This window comes from Camelus bactrianus, chromosome 14, assembly GCF_048773025.1.
Source record: "Camelus bactrianus isolate YW-2024 breed Bactrian camel chromosome 14, ASM4877302v1, whole genome shotgun sequence".
Classification (NCBI taxonomy): domain Eukaryota; kingdom Metazoa; phylum Chordata; class Mammalia; order Artiodactyla; family Camelidae; genus Camelus; species Camelus bactrianus.
The window spans coordinates 30,315,310-30,341,466 of record NC_133552.1 but is presented as its reverse complement, the minus strand read 5'-3'; the positions used below and the strand labels follow the sequence as shown (position 1 = coordinate 30,341,466).

Below are 26,157 nucleotides of genomic sequence, written 5' to 3'. Positions count from 1 at the left end.
TGCTGGTTCCTGAAGAGAGCCCCTGGTTACGGGGACCCTCACCAACACTCACGGGGCATCCAGACATGCTGTATGGTCGACCACCCCCAACAAGAGTTTGCTGTGACCCCAAGGCACGCACAGAATCCCTGCTCACAAAAATGTAGTTGGCCCACTTATCCGTTATTAAGAAGCAAAAATAAAAAAAAAAAATGTTCATGTTTCTTACTAAGATTATTTATGAAGTGGAAAAAGAAATTGTAATACAAAAGAACAAACTTTACTGCATGTTAGATGTGTTCCTTTGGCTTTAAAACTGTGCCCTGTTTTCTAGGCTTAGACTTGCTACCTCTGCAACTTTTGTGAAAGAAAGTTGCCTTTAGCCTGAAATATACAGGAGAGCCTATTCACCAGGCTCTGATATTTAAGAATGTTAGCTCTTCTGCACTTATGTATAGATGGCAACTTGCGAAATAGAGAATAACCTTTGTTTTTTTGGAGGTTTTACAAGGGCACCATGATGTGACCCACATGGACAGCTGCAAGATCAAAGGATTCCAAGGACAAACAATTCATACAGCAAGAACTTTGCAACAACCAACCACACCCCGACCCCTTTTTAGTATGAAAGGAGACTGAATTCTGATTTGGGAAGAGGGTTCTCCAGGATATCAGTATGCCATCTTCTGGGTCTGTCAGTTTTACAAATAACGTCACTATTCCTTGCTCCAACACCTCATCTCCCAATTTATTGGCCTGTCATACAGCAAGCAGAACGAGATTGGACTTGGTAACAAAATGACTGCATTGGAGGTAGTATGTCTCCACTGTTTCCTCATTTCCAATATCTCAGAACCTATCAATTTTATATGCTGTTTAATAACACAACCAAAAAACCTATCACAGGGAATTGATTCCAAGGAAATAAAATTATTTCTACTCTTTCAAAACTTTTTCTTTTCTTTTCTATTTTATTTTGTTTTGCTTACTGAAAAGAAAATAAAAGTCAAATCATTTTATTTCACATATTTTTGTTATAGCTACATATTTTAAATACTACAAAGATCTTTAAATTGCAATAAAAATTGTTCATATATTAGTATAAAGATATATACACAATCAATGCAGATTAGGAAAGAAATGGATATTTACTAAAAATGCACTGCACATCCAGTCTTTTATAAACATATCCTGGAATATAAGCTCTATGATCAAGGGGTCCCCCACCACATTCTCACTGCTGAGTCCCTTAGTAATCAGCTACCATGGCACCAGCATAGAACCACGTGATCAGTATTTTAGGTATAAATGAGGGAATTAGCTCATTCAGTTCTAAAACAAAAAACCTTAAAATAAATACTGAACTTATTTACAAAGAAAATTGGGCACAAAAAAGGACAGTTTCTTCCCCAAGGTCACAAAGCTAATAACTGGTAAAGGCAAGATTTGAACTCATCTGCCTGATTCTAAAAACTAAAGTGGAAGTCCCATTCAACTGTGGAGGGTCCTGGAGCACAGCCTATCACCCTATCTTTGTTCAGATCTAGCCTTAGACAGCCTGAGACAGCACCCCATTCCTATGGAACTCGAGGGCAAATGATAACAATAAGGATTTTATATCCAGTAGTTTCTTAAGTCTCATTTATATAAAGTGTCAACAGGTCAGCAGAAAAACTCTGGGAAATGTGAGTGGGTCCAGAGCTTTTTGCTGATTAGAAACTCAGACTATGAGGACAGAGTGACCTTCCCATGAGAGGCCACATGGACATAAACTAAAGGCAGCTGAGCAGTAAAACTAGCAGAACCCTGGTACTCAAGCAAGAAGGATCCCTGCCACCACCCACCCAGTTGCCTCTTCACCCGCGTGGACAAGATGGCAGAAGGCAGTTCTTTTCCAAGTTACTCTATCATGGATTCTCACCCATAAAATGTTACGACTCTATGCTGTATTAAGTCCTTTCCAACTCAAATATGATGACACCAATTTCTCAGCAGAATGTCTATGTCTCCAATTCCTCTCTTCTATTAGGAGAATATTTCTATGGCCACAAAGCAGAAATCCAATTAAAAACACCATGCACGAAGCCAGGTGAAATTCTGCGTAAAAGACTTTGCTCTCACACTCAGTGAATGAAAACTCAGAAAAAGTGGTCCTTCTTCCTCAGCAAGTGGGAGGCAGCCTGATTGTGAGTGTGTGTGTGTGTGCATGTGTGTGTGTAAATCAAATACAATGAATTCTGGGATGTGTACAGATTTTTTTTATTTTACTGTCATTTCATGAGGATGAGCCAAGATTGAAAGTAATTTGAATCTAGTGTTCTAAGAGAGTCTCAGGCTATTTTGGTGGAGGAGGGGAAAGGAAAGGAGGAAAGAAGTAAATGAAGCAAAGGAATAAGAATACTGCTAGGGAAAGGCAAGACATTAATTTTCTTCCTACTTACATCACACACAAATTAGGGACTGGCTTTCCCCCATGTCTTGTCAAGCAGTGAGTTGCAGAAGAAGAGGCGACAGCCCATTTCTCACTAAGCTTGTGACTGTACGTGGTATCTTATAGACACAAATCATTTACCCTGATCAAACACTCTAGCAGCAGGCCGTAATTCTCCTATTTTGAGAGACAAGAAAACAGGAGTTCAAAGAGTGTATATAAGTTGACAAAAGTCAGAGGACTAGTAAACAAGAAAGGATGAATTCAAACTCAAATCTGAATGCAGAGTCTGAACTTCCCACTCCCAGGACTAGAAAATCCTTAACACATAGGTTCCCCAGCTCCCCTGCAGTGTTCCTGGCACCAAGCATTTCCCATGGCAATGGTCTCCAGTTCTCACAGACACAGTGCTCTGTGCAGCCAATGACCTTCATCGGACCTTGATCATCTACCTGCCACGCCCACCAGGCTTCACCATAAAGGCAGGAAAGCTGGCTTTCAAGTGCATACAAAGCCACCCCCGGTCTAACCTGGGTTCTTCTGAGGCTTCTCCAGCCTAAAGGCAGCCATGAAACTGCTCACAGTTTGTACATAAGCCACACTACCTCTCTCCATCTGTCTCCCCACCTATACTACTTAGCTATGACCATTTTGAGAATCTTGGAAACAAATTTTTAAAAACAGAAAAGAAAGGATTCTGGAACAAGTACTTAATACTTACAATTTTAAATGACAAGTTACAAAGTAAGAATTTACAAACCGTTTCTGCAGTCCTAGGTGTCAGTTTAAATAGTTAAAAAATATAAGAGCAAAAAATTCTCACTTACAAAATTGACAAAAACATTAACAATAATGTGGAATAAACTCAAATTTAATGCCCATGTTCTACATGGAGAAATTACAGGACTGTACTGAGGGGTAAAGTAAGAGGTGTGAATGTAGAGACATCAACATATTGCATGGAGGAAAGCAGTTTTGTAAAGATGTAAGTTCTCCTAAAGATAATTCAAAACTTACTAAAAAATCCCATGAAAACTCTTATCTGTTTTTTTTTTTAACTTGAACAAAGTATTTTAGAATTCTTCAGGAATACTTAAATAATAATACTAACCAAGAAAATTTGGGATGGAAGAAAAGAATTAAAAAAATTCGCACTGTCAGATATTAAATAAATTTTTACAATGTGTAAGATATAGTGCTGGAGTAAGAAAGTAAGATTGACAGAAAGGAACCATGAGCTCCAAAAGAGACTCTAGTGTACATAAGTATTTTGTACAGGTGGGATTTCAAATCAAAGAGCAAAGTATGAATTCAATAATTGTCCTAGGACAATCAGAGAATCACCTGGAAAGTACAAATTCTATTCCTTTCATATTGACCACAAGAAAAATTACAGATAGTGATGTAAATATTAAAAAGTACTAATAACACCAAATACAACTCTTTGCTCATATTAATTCAACTTCTCCTCACTATAACAAGTACTATTATCATCTCCATCTTAGAGATTAAAAATAACATACAGAAGAGATTTATACCATTATAAGAAAATATTTCTAAGAATAATACCAAAGTTAAAACCCAAAAAGAAGACATTTACTATTTTAAGAATATTTTGGGCCACAACAAAAATAAACCTACTGAACAAAATGAAAGGAAAGAAATGACAAGGAAAAGCTCTGTAATATATGTTGATGAAGATATGGGGTTAATGTTCATAATATACAAAGAGCTGTCACAAAACAACAAGAAGCTCCCTCATTTAAATGTGTGCAAAGGACAAAAGGGATAATTCACTTTTAAAAAGTCAGATGGCTAATGAGTGAAAAATGCACACTACCTCACTGGTCATCAAATGCAAACTAAAACAATGAAAAAGCACTTTTGCTCATCATATAAGCAAATATTTTTAAAAGATATTCTAGCTAGTGTCCATCTTTGAGGGAACCAACTGTGAGCGACCTTTTTGGAGGATGACATGTCAATGGATATGTAAACTCTGAGAAATGTGTGTACACACAGACTCAATTCCATTTCTAGGAATCATTTCATTTAGAAAAAAAAATCAGTTCAAAAAGATGTACTCATCAGGGCATTTACACAGCACTGTTTACAATGGTGGGAAGTAAAGCTGAAGTGAAATCATATCCAGCGGTAGAGAATTGGTTACATAACTTATTCTACATCTTTTCATTCCCCACTGGAGAAGGAATTTCCAGAGTCACTTGAAAGGAGCCTGTGATGAATGTAAATGTCACATCCAGGGACTAAATTTCCAGAAGCCTTAACTAAAGGAAAACTCATACAAGATCACAGGAATGTTTGTACAAGAAGGATGTCAGTCAAACATCTTTCTGACAGTGGAAAATGGAGAAAACTTAAGTGTCCACTATCAAGAAAATGATGCGGTAAATCACGGCGAGCTGTGGGCTCTGAGGGGGCCGGCGTTTAAGCATGGTCCAGGGCCTTGTCCACAGCACTCTCCCACCAAAGATGTCCTTGCACAAGAGACCAAACCTGCACATGTGGAGACCCCTCTTCTCTATCTGAAAGGACCGGGTGAGTCTGTAGTGGGAGGACGTATATGATATACCCATGAGTGAATAAAGCGAGATGCAGAAAACACATAGCATGGCCTTATTTTTCAATAAAGCATATATACACACACATATACATAGATTTCTCATATACGTGTATGTATGTACGTATGTGTGTATATATACAGTCATAGGCATAAAGGTCATGAAATATATACACCACATTGTCAACAGCTTTTACTCTCAGGAAATAAGGGGAAGGGAGGTAGGGGGTTTTCGGTACCACCACAGTTCTCTGTTTAGTATTTCAGTTAAGTATACTTGGAATTTAAAAGTTTATTTAAGTCCAAAGTAAAATGGACAATGACTCCACAAGACAGAATGCTATACTGGTCATTAAAAATCATGCCAGGGGAGATAGAATATTGTAGAAAAACATGTAATAAGCCGAATGGAAAATGGAGGTCTCCACACAGTAAACAGGCACAGAGTGCTCGCTGGTTTTTATGACAGAGGTGATACACACTGATGAAAAGAAAAGAAAATAGATGTTAAAGTCTTAATTATTATCTCCGAGTAGTGGGACCAGGATAGCCTCTTTTGCCACTTTTATCAGACTTATTATGTTCAATACACATTACTTTTCATCTGAAAAAAGCATTTTTAGATGTGTAGTACAGCACATTGGAGAATAGTACACGTGTACTTACAGAAACAAGTAACTAGGAGACACCGCAGCAGCGCCACACAATGTAGAACGGGTGATCCTGAATAACACCACACAGTTATATAAGGACCCACAAAGTGAGAGCACCTGCTGTCACAGGGCGTGGCCCCCTTCTATTTGTCAGTTCTGTCTTAAGGGCCGGGGCAGTTCTGAGCACGGCCACTGTCAGTGCTGGTGTTTGGATGGATGCCACTGGATGTGAGGGCACCTGCAAGCCGAGAGGAAGAACAGAAACCATCCTCTGCTTTTTCTGTCTTGTTTCTTTGTTACTTTAAAAGAGAGGCATAACTAAGCTAAACTGTCAATCTTCCCTACTGAAATTTCAGTAATGAAACCGTTTTTAAATCCTTCACAGCTTATAATGTGCCTATAACTGTCTTTTCAACAAAGCATCATATTTATTAAATGTTGATTAACTCAGTTAATTAACTCCCTGTTGAAACCTTCTATTAAAGAACATGAAATGCACTATGTAAAAGCACCATGCCTGCAGTGACTACCTTAGCTGACTTGACGGCAGTGCAGTCAGCACCCACCATCCCGTGGCCCTGAGCTCCTGATGCTGGTAAGAGAGCACGCTGCCACCTCAGATGGAGAGAAACTGTGAAAGCGTTTTCTGAAGTCAACAGCACTGACAAAACATAACTGACAAATCCCAGGCTCCTTTGAGGCTGTCATTTTCTGTTTCTGGCCAACACCCGTCAATGAGCAGAACCACCCCATTCCTGAGCCATGGGACTCACGTAGGAAGCAGTTTTGGAGATATTGCCAGGTATAGAATGTAACCAAGTATACACAGAACTCTGACAAAGAAAAGATGAAATACTCTGATTTTGGAAGACACTCAAAATATTTTTCTAATCCTTAGTAGCTGGAAAGGCTGGGCTTCTCCTAAGCCACTTATTTATTTCACAGCCAGTGAGCATCTCCCACAAACCCTGTTTCCCTGTGTCTGCTGGGAGCCTCAGGCACACACTTGCTGTCGATCTTCTAAGTCACAGGGCAGATGCGTGTGTCTCACGCCTGCCATCCTCACACAGGCTCGCCTCCTAGCCTCACTGTCTGAACTTGGCCCCATTTTCTCTCCTGTTTATTTGGTATGTGTTCTTCTGTAAGCTGCCTGAAATGCTTCTTGGAACAAGTCAGAAGAATGAGTGGGTAGAGAAACGGACAGATGGACAGGTGAGAAATGGGCAGACAGACACAGTGTCTCCAAGAAAAGGGGAACAAAGAAAATTTCCTATGCAAAACCCTCTTCTAGTCAGGGAAGAAAACCACCACAGAGAAGTGTGAATAGGCTGGTGGCTTAGGACTGTTTCCTGTATTCTGTGAAAAGTTACACCAAGAGATGAGAGGGCAGGACTATAAATAATAAAAGAAAAAAAGCATGCATGCTTGAAAAATATATCTACAATATGTAATTTCTAAAGAATAGATTCAAATCAGCAGGGTCCAATAACACAATCCTTGGGTTTTTACAGAAGTGAGAATCCCATCTCCAAACCACAAGGCATCCCTTTGGAGCACTGAGAGTCTACACGGGGCGGTCATAAAGCCGTCACCACAAAAGCTATGCTATCCTGCACTTACGAGGAATGAGCCGCTGTGCTCGGGCTGCCTACATGAGTCATTTACACCCCACAGCACCTCTACGGGGGGGACGCCTAGCGAGCCCCATCTCTGCAGGAGAGAAAACCAGTCCGGGAGAGGCTCAGCCGACCTACCAGTTCTCCATCTCCCAGGACTGGTCACTCCAGAGCAGGACTCGAACTCGGACCCACGATTGTAACCACAGTACTACCGTGCTTTTTGTGCTTTTTGTGTGGATAATACATTTGTTTCTGGCATGAAAGCATATTTAGTAGATGTTCCGTTGTCTTGTCTACCTCATTAGCTCACAATCAATCTTTATACTGTTGAATTGTACTCTTTTCCCCTGGAGAAAGTAACGGAAAGATCAGGGGTAAGAATGAGGTGGGGCTCCATTCTTTATCTTGTACCTCATCTCGTCCATGTCCCCAACCAGGGTGAAGAAGCAAATGTTCTCTTCATCTTTTAAAGAGAGGGCTCCAGTGATGGTGACTTACTCAACTCCAAAACCAAGGTTGGGAGAAGGGCACATGCAGCAACCAGAGCAGTATCACATGTAGGAAAGTGAAGACAGCTCACTGGAAGGCTCAGTGGGTGAGCCTGATTTAATTTCAATCGATAAAAGAATACCACAGTCTAAAAATACTAGCATGCAATTAATTTGCTCTTTCTTGACATCTAGCAAGTTTCCACAGCCCACATGTAACATTATCGTCAACCAGTGAAAGGAAGACTCTACAGACAGGGAAAAATCAATGCCACAGGCAGGCTGAAACCCATGCTGGAGGAAAGGATGAGAAAGGGCATAGTTAAGAAGAGGGGAAAGGCTGGGAAAAGACATCATCACAAGGACTCTCAGTCATCATCCAACAATCATATAATCATTCATTCAAGAGAGAGTTACTGAGGTCCTATTTTGTGCAAGACTTTACAGAGTGCAAAGCAAGATCCCAGCATCCATGGTGGCAGCAGTTGGCTGGGCTCAAATACACTTCTGATCCCGGTACCTTGCACACTTGTCCTCAGTATAAAGGCAAAGAAAAAAAGTAAAATAATACTCTGTAAACTCAACGCATTGTTGAAAAAAATTTATAGAAGACCTAAATACCTGGACAGACACACCATGCAAATGCCTGTATAAGAAGCCAGTGCTCTTGGTATGGCAGTGCTCCCCAGAGCGATCTGTATATTCAATGTGGTCTCGATCACAATCCCAGCGGGCTCCACTGCAGAAACTGACTAGATGCTGCTACAACTCGTATGGGAATTCGAGGGTCTCAGTAACCAATACGCACTTGAAAAAGACAACATGCGAGGACTTGCAATTCTCAATTTCAAACCTTACAACTGTATCTCCAGGTGAGATTAGGGGCCATTTTTAAGTTATTATTGTGTTTATCCTTATTTTCTAAATTCTCTACAATGAATATGACTTATAATATGAAAAATAAAAAGTAAGGTATCTATTAAAACATGCACACCGATTCATTCATTGGGAAAAAAGTATTTTAACTATAAGGATGTAAACAAATATGTAGTGAAAAAGGACTCCTTAAAAACAAGAGTGCATTTAAATTTTTCATAAATTGAAAACTGAAAATCACAAACACATCAAGTTTCTAGGGAGACCGATGCAACATATTAATAGTTATTTTCAAAATTCTAATTGAACAATGAATACTCAAGAAAGGGAAAATCGTGATTGGCAGCCAACTGCAAACACATGGAGAGCAAAGGCCTAGAAATCACATTTCCTTTAACTCTGCTACTAACTCAATAGGAGAGGAAATTCCTCATTGAGGGGACAGTGGATTCCCATGCATAAGACAGGATACACAGTACAAACTGCACTAGATACGGAGGTGAATTTCTTAGAAGAATTCTAAAGTTACAACATTGTTGAAAAACTATACAAACAGTGACAGACAGATTAAAACACACAGTCATATATATTATATAGAAACATATGAAGGCTGCACCCATGTTGCATAGAAATAGAAACATATTTGTTCACTTGTAGGCACTGATTACTTTATCCCAGGTAGAATATTTCAACTAAAAAAAAAATTAATACACTCCTCTTGTCAAATTTAGTTGATAAGTTAGTCTGCTACGTAACCATAATGTGTCTAAGATAGATCAAAATTAGTGAAAAAGATCTTTGTATGGTTTCCTGAACTCTTCTCAAAATTCCAAGCTTTATTTTAAAATACATGTGAGCAGTATTTATATATTATCTTTCCCTCATGAAATGAACAACACAGTCTCTTGTAAAAATTCTGTCCTTACAATGATTCACGAGCACCGTATCCTAACAAAACTGCTGGACAGCAAGGCACTATCCAAACACTGTGACCAAATAAATGAAACACAAGGAAGACAGTGACACTATTCTGGAAGGCTTATATTCTGTGTCATCACTGGGGTTTTTATTTGATTGGTTTGATTGGATAGCAAAATAAAATCAATCAAGTACTTTCTTCTTTGAGCATTCTGTAAGTCATGACTCTGTTTTTAGTGTCATGAGCAGGAAAGAATTAAGCATGACTTCATTAGGTCAACTAGCAACAATCATCACTGGAGAGTGAGTAATAAAGTAGTTAACCTAGCAATGCTTCTGCCTACATGAGATGTAAAATAAACCTACACTGATCTCTGCAAGGAAAATGAGGAGATGAGGTCCCAAATGACAAAACAAAATAACAAGAAATCAAAAAAGGAAAGACTTTTTTATTAACGATTCCAGGAAGGAGTGGAGCATGGTGGTGAAGAGCACAGATGCTGGGGACAAACATGAGGGTCTGAACTCCCACAGCAATTGGTAGCTGTGACACTGATATGACAGAGAAATTTTCTGCAAATCAGTCTCCTATCCATAGGCTGGGGACAACAATAGCACCCGTCTCCTAGAACGGTCCTAAGAATTAAGTTATTTTATATATAAAAGTTTAAATAAAATACCTCAGATTTTAATACTACCCCAAAAGCACAAGGAACAAACAAAAGAGAGATAAATTGGAATTCATCAAAATTTAAAACTTTGCTTCAAAGGGCACCATCCAGAAAGTGAAAAAACAACACACAGCAGAAATTTTTTTCAACTCATTTATCTGCTTAGGAATTTGTATCTCCAAAAAAAAAAAAAAAGAAAAACTCCTACAATTCAACAATAAAAAGGCAACTCAATTAAAAAGTGAATAAAGTATCTGAAAAGATATTTTTCAAGGAAAATATACAAATGGCCAATAAGCACAAAGAAACGATGTTCAATATCATTAGCTGTAAGGGAAATCAAGTCAAAACCACTAGGAGAAACCTCTTCACACTCACTACAATAGGTTATAATCAAAAAAAGAATAATAAGCACTAATGAGGAAACAGAGGAAGCGGAGATCACAGCCCTTGCTGGTGAGGACGTAACACAGTGTGGCCACTTTGGAAAACAGCCTGGTAGGTCCTCAGAGAGTTGAACATTTGGTTTCTGAATGACCCAGCAATTTTGCTTTCTGGGCACACACGTAAGATAACTGAAAACAAATGTCCACATAAAAACTCCTACAGGAATGTTCACGGCGCCATTACTCATCAGAGCCAAAAAGCAGAAACAACCCAAATGCCTATCACATGAAGAATGGGTAAACAGTGAGGCCCAGCCATACAGTGGAATATTATTCAGCAATAGCAAAGCATAGAGTACTGACCCAGGCCACAACGTGGACAAACATTGAAAACGTTACTCAGTGTGAAAGAAGTCAGTCACAATAGACGGTTCCATTTACATGAAATGACTCGATTTACATGAAATATCCAGCACAGGCAAATACACAGAGAGAGAAGAGTGGCTCCTTGAGGCTGGAGGAGGATGGGGAAGTTGGGAATGACTGCTTATGCATACGGGGCTTACTGTTGGAAGGATGAAAATGTTCTAAGATTGACTGGGATGCACAATTCTCGGCATAGAGTAAATACCGCTGTACATTTTAATGAGTGAATTGTATTAAAACTCTTAAGAACAAAAGCACCTCGGGCCAGTACCTTCCGTAGTAAATGCAAATTGCTAACTTTTATTAGAGGAAGAATAAACTGCCCTCAACATGAAAGTAGGAGATCAGCAAATGTGAGTTAACCGAAATTGGACAAGAGCATTTCACTTGAAACAGTTGCTGAATGTACATGAAATGTTTAGAAAAAGGAAAATCCGTTTGACATCAAAAAGAAGCATTCTTCTTCAAATACAGATCAAGGATTTGGCATGCCCAGCTGCTATAAATGACCAGAGAAGAAACATTGTTCTTAAAACAAGCACCAGAGCGAACAAGGAAATGGTGGTGAGGAAAGCAGGCGGCCGAAAATCTGGAACACTTTGCTACAAATAATTACTCCACTGAAAATTCAAAAATAAAATGTAAGTGATGTAATGCTGTGTTGACCTCACGTGAATGGGCTTCTTTCGGTGCTCGACAGTTCTGTAACTGCGAATGAGAGAATCAGGAGAATCAGCATGGCTCCTGGGAGTCCCCAAGGGACTGCCCACCAGCACGCGGACCACCATCACATCTGCCAGGGTTGAACTGCAGAGAAGAGACCAACTTCTGAAAGGCACAGGAAATGTTGACAAGGGAAGAAAAGGCTGCGGTCAGTCCTGGGACAGAGGCCCTGTGAGCAGAGGCCAGAAGGCTGCAGGTGAACTGGAGTGGCCCTGGTGCATGAAGGGACCACGGGGGAGCAGATCTCAATTCTCTTCTCTCTCTCCCTCGGGTAGGAGAGATAAAGCCTGCATCCTTCTCAACTGGAACTGTGGGTTCTGGCTGGCAGAAGTCTTACCGACACGGAATGATTATTCAAGACTTTGTGGAAAAGGTCAAGAAATCGAGAGGGAGTAGGGAGCCAACTCCAAGAGACTCTCAAATGCTCCCATATTTATTGTGTATAATCAAAGGAAAAAGTCATTAACAGTTGTGTGATAGTAAGCAGGAACTTGGGGAAAGATGGGATGAGACAGAGATTGTAGAATCCACAATAAGTAAAAAAGCTTAGTGTATCTTTCGGGAAGTCATGGGGTGAGGGGAACAAGATACATTCTTTAGATATGTGAATTTCACAGCAGACCACCAGACCAGCCAGGTCCTTGATTTGGGGATAATAGACTATCTAACAGCCCACAATCCCAGCGTTTATAGCTGAGGGCTTGGGTCATTGCTTTGCAATGAGCAGAGTGCTATCTAAAACCTCAACTATGCAAGCAAAGCATTGTCTCTGCTTTTTAAGGCCAGGAGACAGGAGTGAGGATGTACAGGTGCCTGCTTGCAAAGCAGTTACTAAGCATATTTTTTCTTCTTAAAGTTGACAGGCGGCTGGGGTCTGTTACAATTTGTTAAACCAGTCATGGTCTCCCACATGGAACCATTACAGAGAACACTCTCGGATGACAAATCCTGACTCTCGGTATTTTCCTGCCAGCTTCAGCCACTGTAGCAGGGTCTAGGCACATCTCTGAATAACGATCCCTGAGAACCACCTGCACTCTTAACTCCTGGTACTTGAAACTTAATTTTAGCTCTACACAACTTAACATAGAAAAGTTTCAGAAATAAAAGGTATTATATTCTTTTTATATCTCATCATAGGACTGATTTTTCTGAATGCTCTAAGCTGCTTCTACTTGGTAAAGCACCTAATTCTGCAGGTGAATTCAGTACTTACCATTGGGCATAACTAGCCAGTTTGGGCTAGCTAACTACTATTGGTCAAATACCTATACACTTAATTGATTTCATTGTTCATCAATTTCAGTCGGGAGGAGAGGGAGTGTCACTATTTTCCCCAGCCCAACCTCAACTCTTTTCTCATCAGCAACTCAGGTCTCCTGAAAAAAAAAAACAAAACAAAGCATTTGTTTCCCTTCTACACTTTCCACAAACCCAACAGGAAACATCAGCCTGGAGAAAGAATTCAACACAAATGTTAAAACAAAAAATTACAAACCTGAAGAAACTCCATCTCTGGGTCATTATACACAATGACATAAGAGTAAGTGTGTCAGGCACAAAGCATTCGTGAGCCTGACCACCTGATTTCTATTATTCAAGGAAGGAAGGTTTTCAGATTTTTTATTATCACTCCTTGTCATTGTTTCTGATTAATCCAAAAAATAGTTTATGAAATAATTAAGTACTGCAATAACAGATTTTTGTTGTATCAATTACAGAAGGCATTCAGAGGGGATAGGAAAGCCCACCTGTGTAAAAAAAGCAAAATTACTTCCCCTGTTAAGAACACATATACAAAATGCAACAGAGAATTCAAATGCTTGTGAAGAGGAAGAGCCACAGAACCAAATCAAAGTCATTACTATGAGTCAATTCAAAATTCACTGGACAAACATGCTCTATGCATTCAATGAATTTTAAAGGCACACTGCAAACCATTCACTTAATGATCTGCAGGCTAGAGGAAGAATTTCCCTCTTTAACAGACAACAGAAATCAATAGGGTGCCCCAACAAACAAGGACCAAAGAAAAATCAGGTTTTTATTAGTTCTGATAATTCAGCATGTTCTTAAGATCAAAATCCAGAAATTTTAAACATTCATTCACACTACAATGAAAGAAGCACTTAAAAAAAAAAAAAACTAAGCACATAGATCTTGTACATAGATCAATGAGAATTTCTTGTACCGCTGGAAGAAAGAACAGGCTATAGCCTTTTACTTGAAAAATAAATCTACTTTTAAAGATAACTGCTAAAACACATTTCATCATTCATGTTGCCTTGGAAAATCTGAGGCACTTGTTTCTGATCAGAAAAGCAATTCTGACTAATAGTATGTTACAATTCAGTGCCAGTTTGCTTTAGAAGAAAAGAGAAAAGAAAAGCTACTGTTTCTCATATCCTGCACAAAGTGTGAAGTGCCTCCCTGCCTCTTTCTCCTCCCATTTTCTAAGCTCATGCTCCCCAACCTTTCTGAAACAAGTATGAGAACTTCGTATTCCCACCAATATGCCAAATGACATAAGAATATCAACATATTTGTGTAAATATATGCCTGAACCTTAAACTGGAGGAGAAATGTATCAGAAGGCTATATGGATCTTATTCCTACCTTCCTGAAATCACACACAGAAACATTCACACAGACACAGACACATACCCCCTGGATTACTGGGCACTTCACAAGCTTAGGTCTTCCAACTTCTAGAAGATAACTTTGTAGTTAGTTTAAAATACAAAATGGTCAGCTTTTGAAAGCCTTGATCATCTGCTAAACCATCCAAATATCAACGAGACCCAATTAGCCTTCTCTGTAGAATGTAATTTCCCATGATGGCAAAACAGACCCTAAGAAGTACTGGATCCAAGGCTCGTGTTTATCACTAGCTATGATCGTTTTTAAGCACATTAACAGATTCAGAAAGGTATGTCCCAACAACATTTATTCTTATTGAAATAGCATACGTGTTTAATTGTCTATACAGAGACTAGGTCCCATCTAGGTGTTTAAGAGCAATTTTGTGTGTTGCAATATTTATTTTCAAGTGCAGACAAGGAGGGTGTGTATTACTCAGTTGCAGAGCACCTGCTTAGCATACACAATATCCTGGCTTCAGCCCCAGTACCTCCAAAAAAATAAATAAATATATGTGCATATTTAAAAATAAGAATAAAGTTATAAAAAAATGCTGACTAAAAACCACTGCAATCTAGGAGCCACAATTATAATAAAAAAACAAATGTTTCTATCAAATATTTAGTATATGCCAATCAAAGAGACAACCACAAATCACACCTGATTATCATCATGTGTGATTCTCCGCAACACTACTATGTAGACAGGGATGAGAAACCCGGCACTGAGGATGAGGAGACGGAGCTCGGAGGAGCCGGGGACGCTGGCCGTCCTGCTCCCCGTGACAACACGTCAGCCCTGGGCAAGCGCTGACAGAGCTGCACTGAGGGGACACCCAGCTGTATGGAACCTTTGGGCACTGGGGAGTCCCAGAAAACACTAAAAATTGTTCAGTGAAAAATCAGCTCAAATATATTACACTGTGCCACATCCCTTAAACAGGGAACATGACTGAGACCTTTTTGAAGCCTCCGTGTCCTTTCTGCCATCATCAATTTTTTGCCTTCTCAGCGCAACCAGTGATGAACTGGATCCCATATGAAGTGCACTCAGATGGAAGAGCTTTTAAAACTGTTTTATGAAGTTTGTAAGACTCGGTCTATGCCTCACTCAGGCGGTCATCCATCACTTCTCACCGGTGTGGATGTACCACCTGAAATCACTCCTTTCTACTTTTTAAAATCCCTTCATCTAATCCAGACTTTTCAACAGCAAAGAAGCAGATCAACCACAGACAGTGGACAGCTTTTCACCAAATGGGCTTCAACAGCCCATCGGACTACCTGGAAGACCTTTTCTTCTATTAAACCCACTTCCAGCTACTTCATCATTTTCTGATTGGTGGACTTAGCCTCTGACCGGTCTTCTCAGAGAGCTCCCAGCCTCACATCTGGGCATGGGAGAGGACCCTGCTGTTGGGAGAAATCAGTGAGGAAGGCGGACATCCTCCAGTCAGGTCTGCACGGGTAGAAGTGCCACAACGTGCTCAGAAATTATACCATCAGCACCCCTGGGCTCCCATGGACTGGTTTCACATTAACCAAACTCATGAGACACTGAAACAAGAAAACCAGAAACTTAACTTATTAATGTAACAGAAGACGTGAAACTATGAATCAGACCGAAATATCAGAGTTCAACAGTGAGTATATTTTCTCCTCCACGGCCCAATCATGGGCAGGCAGTCACATGGCAAACATGGACAGAAGCAGAGCAGGAAGGGTTTCTAGATTAACTCAATGGACTAAGTTTCTGTTATATGAACAGATCTACTGCTTGGAAAACAATTAACGCTAATCACGCTGCACTCTTCATGGACTGTGGCCTAGACATGACTGTGAGCACCTGTGTAACTCTCCTTTCCCTGTCCTTTTTGGGCTAACTGATGCACAGAGGTACAGAGATCCAGGGATGCAGATACCTCTAAACACCCAAAGCCCATCTCTGGGAGCCTGGAAACCAGACATCCAGGGTTTAAATACCAGCTCTGCCACTTACTAGTTCTGTGACATTGGCCAACTTACCCTCTGTGTGCCTCAATTTCCACACTGTAAAACTGGGATAACAATCAAACCTTCCCTACTCACTTGTTGAGAATATTGAAGGATTCATTTCTGTAAAACGCTCAGAAAAGAATGTAGCACATTTTTTGAGCTCAACAAATGTCAACTTAATATGAAAGTGATTTACGAGTCTCCTTTCTAATCATCTTCTGTGTTTTCTGGCTAGTCTAAGTCCCAAAGGAAATCCTTATTTCTCCTTTTATAAACTCTTGGGGAGCACCCTTCTCTTCCATCTCACCTCCTGTTTAAACTGAGGGAGGGGATGCCTCCTCCCCACACCTCTGTGCCACGGAGAGTGCTTCTCCCTTCACACCCCTGACCACTGGCCCACAGCTAGCCCTCGTCACACTAACAGAATGAGGTGTGAGTCCTGGGAGACAAGCAGGGCATGTGAAACCCTTCCTTTCCCTCCAGTGTTGGCCACCCTTGGGAAGCAGCTGGGATGCTCAGCTCTATGGCAGGACAGCCCTGTGCATGATGGGACAGATCCTCTCAAGGGAAGGCTCGCTGTGGCCCAGAGCTACCTGGGAAAGGGTGAGTCTCTAGTTGTGGGACACAATACCATGACACCCATTTTCCCACAGCCCTGAAGTCCATGGAGAACGTGGCTTCATCATTAACAAAGAAGACATTTATCGCCTGCCTACTCTTTTGTGTCATCTCTCAGTTGGCTGCTGGAGAAAACATGTGTATAAGTATTGGATCCCCTTAAGCCCAACATATATGAAGTAACAAAAAATTCTGTGGCTTAACGTTGGTTCAGGGTGACTGTGTAACAGTTCTGACTCTGCTGATGGTAAATTATGAGTCTAGGAACTATGGAACCTCCTCAAATATCTTTCATCATAAAACCAGCTTTACTTATTTTCCTGTTTCTTAGTAATTGCTAAAGACTATAAAATGATGGCTTCACACAAAAATGCAGCTAAAGTTTATGAGTCCTCTTGACATACCCACTGTGGTAAACACTTTACATAATTTCTAATTCTCACAATTCTACAAAGCAGATACGAGCGTCCCCATCTCACAGACGACGGAAAAACCCAGAACGAACTGACTCAGGCTCACGTTGCTCAGTGGCAGCACGTGCACGCAAACCCAAGCCAAAAAACTACACCCCTTCGTATATGTATCAAATCTCCTACCACCAATTAACACACAGCGGCGGGGTCAATAATCAGGGATCTCAGTACACTTTTCAGCTTTAAGGTGCTCCAGAGGCCGCTTCTAGCTCTTTTATAATATCCCGGCTCACTGGTTTCTAACACTGGAAGAAAAGTCCGGTTTTGCCATTGTTTGCATAGCAAGTCTGAAATGTTCAGAGCGAGATGACAGAATAAAACTAAGATATAAGCAGAATAATTTTTCCAGGTAGACAGACATAATGGACTTTGTGCTATTCTGAAGCATTAAGCAAAGTAATCAAAATAAAATAACGTTGTTTAAACCTTCTTTTACAAATAGGAAAATTAAGACTGTAAGAATTTGCAACAGCACCACCTATGGCTAAAAAGACCTTCCAGGTTGCCGGGAAACATGGAACACAAAAATTGCCTGTAGGATCAGAAACGAGAATCAGGTAACTAAAAGCTTATGTAGCACATACTGCACTTTGCTTCGGGGGAAGGGAGCGGTATTCAGTATTTAATCTGATATTGTTAATACTCCTGAATATAAACAAAAGACATAGGCTCATGGAAACTCATCTTAGAAGAGGAAAGAATCCAGTCCAGCCACTTCATTTTACATGAGGGGAGACGGAGACCTGGGATCTGTCCTGGCAATCAGCAGCAAATCTCTCCTAGGCCTCATGTCTTGCACTGTAGCAAAAACCAACAGATCTGTACTAGGCCTATATTCATAAAAGTCACGTCTGTATTTTTCTAACAGTAGGTAATCTAAGTATCTTGAAAATACTTCTCAAAGAACCAGGAAATCATACAAGTTTGTTGAAATACAAAAACATTTATTTATATATTAAAACAGCATTAGCTTTATTCTCTCTATTAAAAAAGTGACATGTCAAATCAATGTTTTGATATTTTAAACCTGTTAATAGTGCAGGAAAAAAAATCAAAATTTTCTTTAATCACAAAAGAGAGAAGCTTATTCCCTGAAAATTATCAATGTGGATTTTACTAGACTTAATGGATCTGGTCAGAATCCCACGAATTTAAAAGTCTGAGTGGATGGTTACACGGCAACATGAATTCTGAGTTGTAACAATACACATTCTGTGTACATAATCTTCAAGGTCGTCTGCTTAAGGCAATTTGACTAGTCCTGTCTCACTAGAATGATACAGATTTCATTAAAATTTCATACTGCATTAAAAAAATAAAATGAATCCTTGTCACTTTAAGCCATATTCATATATATCATATATATATACATATTGAATATGCATCAGAAATAAGCCACCCTCTTTAGTATTCAGAGTTGATTCTTCTAAAATATCTGTCATTGTGACAGCATGTTTTTATTAAGCACCTCTTGGGTGCTTTGTATACAAGGCGTCTAACTCTCACGGTTAGACAAGGTAAACAACATTACTCAAATTTCACAAATGAGGAAATGTACTTAAGCCATGAAAACAACTTACATATTCATCATCAGGAAAGAAAAGACTAAATATTTTACTTACAATATTCACTGACAATCTTTTCTTCCATACTAAGACTACATAAAACCAATTCAGTCTTTGCAAGTGTTTCTGTCAAAAAGGGCCACTAGAGAAAAACAAGTAACATCATTAGCAATGGCTGGACTTTCAAAGCCCACTCCTCTTTTGCACTATAATTATTTTTAATGTTTTGTTTTTAGTGCTTACAGAGCACTAAAATAAAAAAAAATAACTTTTTAAGTCATTACCTGAGAATAAAACATTTATGAAAATGTACAATTTTAATTTATGACACTCTGTACTCACATTCTCACTGGTGTCTCTCCTTTGAAGGACTCATCAGGCTGAGATCACTAAAATCGGCCATTTATGGACTCACAGGAGTTCGGGAAACCACTCAACGGGAGGCTGATTAGAGGAGCAATTAAGAATGCATCCTGTGCAGCCTAGGTTCCAGCACCCAGCTAGCCACCGCCAGCTGTGTGTGATTTGGGACAAGCTGCCCCATCTCTCAATCCCTCAGCTGCCAAAAGAGAGACACTGTTACCTACACTCAAACACTTGCTATGAAGTAAAGCATGAGGAAAGAATTTTAGCCTTAGGTAGGTGTCCACTCAGAGCGAGTTTGGTCATTATGATGATGATGATGGCTGTTAATAAATTAAGCTAGACCAAAAAGTAGAAATCACCATAAAGGAGAAACATTTTTAAGTCAATGAGTATTTCCTTTTGGATGGATTGCGGAATATTCTATTGATTTTTTTAAAAACCAAGTTTTGTCCATTAATTATAGATATACAGGTTTATGGACAAGTCTCCAGAAAAAGAATTAGAGGCCTCTAAACTCTGAATACTAAGAAAGTAAAGTTTAAAAAAAAATATGGGGGAGATTATACCTCATTTGGGGAGTATGTGCTTCGCATGCATGCGGCCTTCAGTTCAATCCGCAGTAACTCCGTCTAAAAACTTTTTTTTTTTAAGAAATGGAGAAATAAAGCAAAAAGATGGAGGAATACAGAATTTTTTTAGAGACTCAACTCAGAATTAAGATGGGGAATAAAACATCCATTTCTCAGAGGAAATCGTGAGAACTATGTAAACTGGATCTGAGATGTCTAGTCTTTTAACATTATTCATGAATTCATATTACCAACTCTTAAAACTACCTGATAACCCACAGTGGTGATAGTGATCGTAACAGCTGCCAACACGGATCAAACTCGGCTAGGAATGCTCTGTTCTGACATCTCTTTGCCTGAGGCCTCACCAGGCTGAGAGCACTAAATTCGGTCATCCATGAGCATCTCGTGTAAGTCCTCCATTTGTGCTTCTCAATCCACCTTCACCAACCCACTCTGAGGGAAGCACTGTTATCATCTTCCCCACCCTCAGATAAGGCCACTGAGGCACAGAGACTAAAGCCATTCCAGGTCACATTGGCATTAAAGGACGTTTGTATTTCTGCTGTTTTGCTTTTGACAAAGGAATCTGAGATATCAATTCAAGGGAGACTGTAAAATAGTCAAGTCTGTCTGCTCTTCACCTCAAAGAGCAGATACTATAAATTCCTGATGTAGGATGAGGCTGCCGCCACAAACTGACTAAGCTTGAAATTAATATCCAAGATGAAGCAGCGGATACACATAAATATTCACGATTGTCAACTCCGCTCACGGTTCTGGGCCCTTCACTGACTGAACGGGGGTGAAATCCCCCCCCGTGTCAGGGAGGGAAGCGCGGCTCTTCCAGGTCTCACCCAGGCTTCACGGGCTATTTCCCCAGACAGAATGTCCTCAACGATTAAAAAGCTCTCAAGATTTTTACACCATGCAAAACTGAAAGACATTTCTGCAGATGGAGCACTTTCTCAGGCTTAAAACTTTTTTGCCTACACTCAGCAAGGGGGAAAAAGAAACATGACTCTGCAAAGTCCATGAGCCTCACCACTCACAGGAGTAGAATGGCCTCAGTACAAGATGACACTTCACACTGCAGGGTGAGAACAAAATAAAGCCACCCCAAAAACAGGCACTCCCAGAGACAGCGCTCAGCAGTCTTCTGCACACTCACGGTTGTGCAGCCCTCACCACCATCTATTTCAGAACACTTCATCACCTCAGAAGAAACCCCCTTTAACTAGCAGTCATTCCCTAATCCCCTTCCACTCTGCCCCTTGCAACCATCACCTGCTCTCTGCCTCTGCATGTGCCTTTTCTGGGCATTTCAGATCACTGAAGTCAACAATATGTGGCCGTTTGTGTCTGGTTCCTTTCACTTAACATGCTGTTATCAAGGCTCATCCATGTTGAAGTCGTATCAGCATCTCTCTGTTTTTTTTTTTTTTTTTTGAAAACTTTAAAGTTTATTAGAAGGTGGTAAGTACTATCAAAAAGAGCAGAGTGGAGCATAAGGGATTGGGTTACAAAGGGAAAAGGGCGGGTTGAGCATTTAGGGTGGACTTCCCAGAATACGTGGCCTTTTTCATCTTCTGCTTTATTTATATTTTCCTTTTTATTCACTCTTACGTCTGAATAATGTTCCAATACATGGAGATACTACATTCTGTTCATCCAATCAGCAGCTATGTATGGACGAGGTCCAGAAGAATGAGTGTAAGAGGTGACTAGCAGGGATGGCATTTAAGCAAAGGGCAAGATGTGCTTTAAAAAGAAAAAGCCTACAAACAGAGGCACAAGGAATTTCGGTGCGTTTCTGAGCATAGTGCATGCTTGCTTCGGCAAGACTTCCGTGCATGGCTGGGGCGGATATTGGCAGGAATCACGATGAGGGAGTCATCTGAGAAGAAGCCCCACTGCAAGCAGCTCAACCAATTCTCTTCCCTCATCCTGTATTTTTAGAGCCATGTTTCTAGGTTTATCTTATTTCAAGTAATAGCCCTTTAACTACACATCTGATCATCTGCATCAGACTACATTACCTCCAAGCCACAGAAAATCATTCACTGACCGGAGCAGCTATAGGACAAAATGGTGATGGATCAGGGAGTCCTGCAGCACCCCAGCCTGCATGCGCAAACCACACATGTGCCCTGGTGATGTCCGGAAAATAAAATGCATGGAAATATCTCACTGCAGGTGCAAGACATCTGCCCCCAAATTGCCCCAAAATTATGCTGGCAAAGCACTACTCAACCGTCTCACTACAAAAAAAAAAAAAAAAAATGCTAAGAAGGCAAATTTAGACTCTTTCCTTGAAAACCAGCAACACCACTGCCAGTATCTGAGCTGGAATGCTCCTGACTCCAAAAACCACTGCGCAGTTACTTTTCAAACGTGAAAGGCATATATGTATTCCACGTAGATGATATTACAGTAGGATTTTTCTTTTCAAAATTTCCAGTTGCAACATTAGCACAAGAAAGTTTATGTTTCAGCTGTAAAAAAAATCAATTGTCTTCCACTTTCTTAATTTTGAACCTATTATTATTTTATATAGGGAGCTATGCTGCATATTATAAACCAACTGTTTGGCTTCTGCAAACAAGACCTTTATGACCTCACTCTTTCAGAGCAAACTTTAATGATGTTTTGAGAGGTGGGGCCTGGGGCGCTCACTAACAGCTCTTTAAATACTGACAAGGATGTGCTATTAAGTAAGGCAAAAGCTCTAACTCCACATTAACTCAGAAACCAAAGAAACTACACCAAAGCCTTACTTTATCATTTTTAAATATTCCTATTCTTTTGAATATTAAAGCTCTTATAAGATATGATTTTTTTGAGAAAGACAAAAGCTGTATTAAATTTCCTCTCACCAAGAAAGCAATCTTTATCAAGAATAAAAACCCCTATGGAAATCCAAAAGACGGGACATTTCTAGCTAAGTGAACGTGCAGATCTGAACACAAACCTAAATCCTATCAGATCTCACTCAAACGAGCTCAACAAATTTCTGGGCTACTCTGGAACTTAGCTCTTCTGTTCCAAATGTTGGCTGAGCTAAGATCATCACACAAGGCTGGGAAGTAGAGTAAAGGAAAGTCCACCTGGAGGCCTCCATCTGTTTCCTTCCAGCCAAAATGCGCCGCTAGAGCGGCCCCGCTAACAAGCCCTTCCCATAAGGAAATCCGGCATCCACACTGCCCCTGCCATCCCCAAGCAGCCCCTACGCCCCTCTCCCACTGGTTGCCTCCCAGCCTGTGAATTGTCTTCTAATAACCCCCACCCAGTTGGTGGCACCCACCCCCAATTCCCCGCTACACACACACACACACAGAGCCAGGGCAGCCTTCTCAAAGCACAAATTTGATCAGGTAACCCCCATTTAAAACCCTTCAGAGGCTCCCTGGTAGAGTTCTAGCCCCACACCCGACCCTGCTTGCCCAGCCTCACCTCAGTACCCAGGACCCCAGTGACCTCAGGGCCCCCCTGACCTGCTCCTACTTCCCACTTGATTCCAGGCTCATTTTGACTGTTTCTCAAGGAAGCCTTCTCTCCCTCCAACCTCCCTAATTTGTTCCTCTGTTCCTAGAAGATTCTAGGCTAAGTCAACTTCTGACACTGCTAAGCTCCCAAGAAGAAAATATATTTGGCTTAATACTGTGGGACCAAACTCTCTCCCCTAGACACGCAGAAGTGAGCGTGTTATGAATAAATGAATGATGGGGTGGGTCTCAAAGGGACAAACAGAGCTGCTCTTGCCCGTCCCGACCCTTCTTTCTGTAGAATATCAGAAGTAAAACCAGATTTACCTTTACTGAGGGTCACTTCCTGCTAACAACATTCACTGCCTCCTGTGTCACTTCTAGTAAAACCCAAGCTCCTCAAAATCCCTCCAGCCCAGGCCCTCTCCTGTGTCCTCCCCAGCAGGGGCACCCTCCACCCTGGACCACACAAGGCACTCTACCCGAGACCCCACCCCACAAGACTCCAGGCCTCTGCGCAGGCTGCACCTACAACCTGAGACACACTCTTGACTCCTTCTCTTGGCTGACTCTTACTCTGTCCTCAGAACTGAATGTAGAGCCCATTTCTTCCAGGAAGTCCTCTCTAATTATGTCCTTTATGTCTTGGCTGGGCTCCCTCTACAGCAGCACTGCATGGTGACCAACTGGGCTTTTGTCCGCTCCTTTGAGACCACGACCTCTTGGGGGCCATGTGGGAAGGAGTGAGAGATTACAAGAGGGGTGGGAGAAACAAAAACCAAAAATCAAAGCCCAAGTCCCAAATTCAAGGATTCCTTCTCAGAAAAAAGAATAAAATATTTCACACGTTGGCAATTTGACTACTATTTTTGTGTTTTGTGGACAGCAAAGGCTTGGTGTTCTAGTCCAAAACCCAGGTTACATGCAAAGAAATGTATATATTCATATCCAAAGGAAACCAGAGCTCCTCAACAACTCTTTGCAGTTAGAATTGAAAGGAATTTTGATAAAGGCAATCCCTTTCTCTCTCTTCTTTCTTTTGTGGCATCATATAATTTTAGAAGTATTTGCGTGACTAAGAGATGGCTACAGCCCGTGATTCTGCACTGGAGTGTTTGGGGCTGAGGAAGCCCAGATTACATTCAGTGTGTAAATGCAATCACATCAACACACTGACAGGCGCCCTGGTGGTGGATCTGATGTTTCAAAGCAGGCAAACTTATGCTGTAAAAGAACTCTAAATAGAAAGTAAGAAATGCAATGATCTGTACTCAATTTCATTCTCTATATGGGCCATTAACTGATAGTATATTTTGTCTAATGAAAACCAAAAATGAATTGTCAACATCGATTATCTTCATCTGACCATTTTATGCTAAATTTGGATATCAAACCCTCACTCCATATAGAAAGCTCAGGCCTATGCTGCAGCACAGTTACATCCCGTGGAATAAAGTCTATCAAGGGAGAACTGGAGAGCTTCCTTCAGAAGCTGCTAAGTCTGGTTTTGCACCTGTACGTCATTTGCAACCATGTCATCGTCAAAGGAGTAAGACCTAACCTCTGTGGGGCGTAAAGCACTGCGGTGCTTCTGAACCATCAAAGAACACTGAGCTTTGTGAAACAGTCCTGAGGCACTTAAATCGCACTTTTTCTGAAAGGCTCCAAAACTGACCCACTTCACCATTCCAGGTACAAAAGGTAGGTACCGGAATTAGTAGAGAAATCACACCCTTGAAGTCTGACAAGGCCCTGCTTGAATCCTGCTACAGCATTTACTAGCCGCTACATGGACCAATTCCTTAACCCCTCTGAGAAGGCTTCCCAATCTGCAAAAGGGGGCTGCCACCACCCACATTCACATGTGAATGCAACACGCAAGTAGGGTGGCCGACTGGTACCTGACATGGGGCCTGGCTAGTTTCCCTCCGCTGCCCTTCTCCCCCTTTAAACTTGCACTGTTCCCCCTGGTAAGGAGCAAGCACCTGGAACACTGCCTGAATCTTCTGTGTATACCTGGATACATGCCTTACCCTTAGGAGGCAAGGAAAACAACTGCCTCCTCCCCAGTCACTATCAGTGTTCTTAAGAGTCTGGGTTTTTTAACTCTATTTTGCAGGGAGACTATTCCAGAACTGTCCAAGCACCATTCTCTAGTTTGGCTCCTCTCCCAGCGCCCATCCCTTCTCACCTCAGATACTCTGTTTGATTGCCTTCTGTTCATGGGAAAGTGAGTTCGGTAGGGTAGGGAGTCCCTAGGCCTCCCTCCCTCCCTCACAGGTAAGTGTGACTATATTCCCCCACTCCCCTCTCCAACTCCATCCACTGAGGTGTCTACCCTCCCGGACCCTGCAGTTTCTGCATCTTCGCAAGACACACACTTGGCCACGATCTTTCCTTCAGATTTCTTCCAGGGTGCCCCTGCCCATCCCACGGTCCCTTAAGGATAAATCACATTGCTCTGAAAATCACAAACGCCTCTGACTGACACACCAAAGGTGCATGGTCTGGGCTTTCCTCCAACCAAGGCACAGCCCTGGCCCCCTCAGCCTCAGTCTGCACCTCTCGAGATGAGCTCATCCACCTACACGGCTGTGAACACCAGCTAAGAATGATGACTCCTAACGAGTATCTCCAGTCCGGCTCCTTCATCGGAGCCCCAGGCTCATAGACCTGATTGCCTCTTTGATGTCCTA

General features: G+C 41.1%; 1 protein-coding gene across 13 annotated transcripts in view; it reads right to left on the bottom strand.

Moving 5' to 3' along the window:
* Positions 1–26,157, bottom strand: part of LOC123615342 (uncharacterized) — a 156,319-nt gene that overhangs the window by 22,499 nt on the left and 107,663 nt on the right. Inside the window, exon 14 of one of the 13 annotated variants that reach the window (XM_074378269.1) lies at positions 11,216–13,130. The exons of the other annotated variants lie outside the window; for them this stretch is intronic. The gene's annotated coding sequence lies outside the window, so the exon portion shown is untranslated. Of the gene's footprint in view, positions 1–11,215; positions 13,131–26,157 lie in introns of those variants that run through there. 13 annotated transcript variants of the gene reach the window in all.